Below are 3,874 nucleotides of genomic sequence, written 5' to 3' on the forward strand. Positions count from 1 at the left end.
CACTATAGTTTGTTATCGACTATGCGATTTGAGAATTTTTGCTCAAAATTGAATTTTCCATAAAAAATAGGGTTTTTTTGGATGGACCTGGTCCCCTCGGTATCAAAAATGTTTAGGTTTTGTTTCATTTATCGTATTTTATGTAAAGTCAGCTTTCCAAAAATTATAAATTATATATACATCTTCTTAGAAACTTTTTAGATAACTTAAAAAGGAAAAGATACTTTTTTCCCCAAAAAATGGCAAAAAATCATCTTTTTTAATTTTTTAAATTAAAATGTCTATAACTTTGGACTCAGTCATGATTTTTACATAATTCTTTCACTGCTTGATATATAAACTTGATTATATGTTAAGCGAATAAAAGAAAAATGGCGAAAATCGGGAATATTTGGACCCGCTATTATCAAAAAACTAAAGTAAGAACGGTAAAAATTTTAAAATTTTAATTTTTAAATGCGTATATCTCTTAACTATAAGAGATGATTTACTGCTACGACATTTTTTATAGTGCCCGATGAGGAGATTCTATATAAGATTTTTTTAAATCGGAACTCAAATGAAGAAATAGAATCGTTTTAAAAATTTAACATAGCCAAGGTGTCCTAATTTGAGGACCCCCCGCCGGACCCTATAAGGTCCAAATTCAAAACCTAAACTCTACAACACCTCCTCTTTGTGCATACCAAATTTCATTAAAATCGGATTAACCGTTTATAAGTTACGAATTATTTCCCTCTTTTTTTCCTATACCACTGTGCAGCTGTTTCTTGCAAAATTCACTATTTTAAACTGTAAAATTTTAGAGAAGAAACATTTAAAAGAATAATAATATTGATATAAGAAAATTGCTATTTACTTAAAATATTAAGTTTTCTTCCTTTGAATTCATCATTTTATTATTTTTGTAAAATATGTTTTCTCACTTTTAACTTAGGTTTAATTGGCCAACAATACTCAGTTAAACTAAAATAATAAATAAGTAACTTCACTGATAACTGAAAAACACATATCATTTATTAAACAAATAATGAAGATTATATTTACAGAAAACCCCGCCCTAAAATCACAATTTATATGAAGACTTTTCAGAAGTCTGTTCTTTCCGATTCTATTAAGACAATCATTCAAAAACTTATGAACATACAGTGATTTTCTGATGTTTACTTATTCATAATTAAAATGTAATTAAATAAAAATCAGTAAGAGTGTTATATTCAGCCGTGATCTTATATACCCACCATCAAAACATCCTTATAAAATGATATAGAGACCTTTTTGTTCGCACAAAACCTGTTTATGTAAAATTTTACAACTGTATTCTCATTTTTGAGCCAATAATGAGCGTTAAAGTCTTTTTCTGAAACATACTTTATAAAATTTTACGAATCACACAATTGTTGACAGGGAAATGACAACTTCTTTAAAGCCGAAATAAATTACGTACAGCTTATATAATTCGCAGCTGAAATTGTATATGGCGAATCATGTAATTCAGTTAGTAATTGAGGGTAAATGACAAATGAGAGAGTGAATGAATAATAATTACATCGTGTGAACCGGTTGACAGATGAATTACATAATTCGTCCTCTGAATTAACCCGTTTCTACGACACATTTGTGTTCATCTCCATGTTGTTTTTTCATTCATTATTTTGCAATTTTTGGGAATATTTGTTTGTGTATGATAAAAAATAAGGTTTGTGCATTATTTTAACAAATTAAGTGAAAAAAGGATGAAAACAAACAGATGATTATGACAAACATCCAATTATTTATGTTATATGGGGGCTAGGCGAAATAATGAACCGATTTCAACCATTTCAAAATAGGTGTATGTGCAAAATTTCATCAAATTATCTCGAAAATTGCGACATGCAGCGCACAGACGGACATAGCTAAAACGATTTAGAAAGTGATTCACAAACGCATAATACCCTCCCTACTGTAGTGGTGTAGGGAATAATAAACAAGTTTCACTTTCAAAGTTGCCACATACATATGTAAAATAATGTGTAATTAATAAAATAGCAATATTCTAAATTAAACATTTTTTAAGAAAAGAAAGGTGATATACTAATAATAATCATTCATTTTGTTTTAGAGATGGACATTTGGTGAAACTCTTTGCAAAATATTTCCAGTAATTTTTTATGGCAACGTTGCAGTATCTCTCCTGAGCATGGTTTGTATAACAATAAACAGGTACCCACAGTGATTTAAAATAATGTACATTAAAATATATTGTACTTTTTTTCAGATATATACTGATTGCTTGTCACAATTTGTATACTAATATTTACAAAACAAAATTTATTGCTATACAATTAATATTTGTTTGGGCTGTATCATTCTTATTACTTGTAAGTATGAATGTTAATTAAATACTGATTATACAAATACTTAAGTCAAAATTAAGCTTTTGAACTTGGTGTAACAAAATATTATCACTAAAGTATTTAAAATAATTTAGTCTCTTGTGATTTACAAATAAAACGAGTTTTAACAAGTACGAGTGTTATATTCGGCTAAGCCGAATCTTATATACCTATCATGAAAAGGGATTTATTGACAAATAAGCTATTTTTCTGTAAGAGCCATAATATTAGTCTATGGCGGATTAGATTTTTTAACAGAGGGAACTAACACCAACAGTAAACAAAGTATTGTGTCATGGTCAAATAATAATTGAATCGAATATTCTTCCACTTGGAGAGTTAACAGAAGAAGCCCAGGAAGCGAGGAATCGAGATTTTAAGCATGTTCAACTTTTTAGCTTAAGAAAATGCTCCAGGCAATCACAGAATGAAGATATTTTTAATAGTTTACTTCTATCTTCTGATCCTGTTCTTTCAACTATGCGAAATAGATGGATTTCTTATGAAACTTTATCATCTCAAAACGAGGAAGATTTAAAGGACTTATATTACCCTCAGGATATGTATACCGATATGACAGATTATTTTATAGAAAATAAGTAGTGTTAGGAATTAACTATATAAGTAGGTTGTAAGAATTAATTGTATTATGTTTAAGATAAACAGTTCAAATAAAAAAGCTATTATACTAACTGATGATATTGTATTAAATTGTGTTTTATATTTCGGTGGGCGGGAAAGGTGGTTTGTGTGGGGTGATTTAGGTGTTGTTGTGCGTGGCTCATAATAAAATTATATTTTTTATTTTAAATACAATGTTATAGTCTATAATAAAATAATTAACTAAATAATTTTTAAAAATTGTCCAAATATTTTATTCAACACCAAATGTATGTTCTGTCATACTTAATACTAAAATATGAAAAAGATGAAATTAAAGGACACAGGTTTAAATGAACATATTTTTGAATGTAATTGAGATATTGGCTTGAAATTTTTTGTAAAGGGTCAAGAATTTCCATATCTAACTAAAAAAAGATATTAAGGGATAAATATGGACTAAATTGTTGTAGCTATCTGCGACCCTATTAAAATTTTGATATAAATCATAGTTTTAGAAATTTAACAAATATGTAATATATGACAAAATCTTTATTTATGAACAAAACTCAATGAAATCTTCAACGCTTGTTAAATTTGTCATTTCAAATAAGAAAATGCAAAAAAAAATTAAAAGTCAAAGGGTTTAAGCAAAATTTGTTGCTTAAAATTAGGATCATGATCTAGTAATGATTGGAATGGCCTTATGCTTATGAATGAATTTGTAGAAACATGTATTTGGGTAGCATTTTTAAAAAAACATACATATTTAGATACTTCTTAATACACATGTATTTTAAATACTTAGAAAGTTGTTGTAGATATTTTTTGATATACTTGTGTTCCAGCTAGGAAGGTGCTGTAGAAACAATTTTACTTACTAGGTATATCGGGAA

The 3,874-nt window shown here is 27.8% G+C and overlaps 1 long non-coding RNA gene across 1 annotated transcript; it reads left to right on the forward strand.

The window, feature by feature from the left end:
• Window positions 1-2,089: 2,089 nt before the first annotated feature.
• Window positions 2,090-2,363, forward strand: LOC124418673. Its single transcript, XR_006940134.1, has 2 exons — window positions 2,090-2,205; window positions 2,261-2,363. It is a non-coding gene; the product is annotated as an uncharacterized LOC124418673 (long non-coding RNA).
• Window positions 2,364-3,874: the final 1,511 nt, after the last annotated feature.

This window comes from Lucilia cuprina, chromosome 3, assembly GCF_022045245.1.
Source record: "Lucilia cuprina isolate Lc7/37 chromosome 3, ASM2204524v1, whole genome shotgun sequence".
NCBI lineage: Eukaryota > Metazoa > Arthropoda > Insecta > Diptera > Calliphoridae > Lucilia > Lucilia cuprina.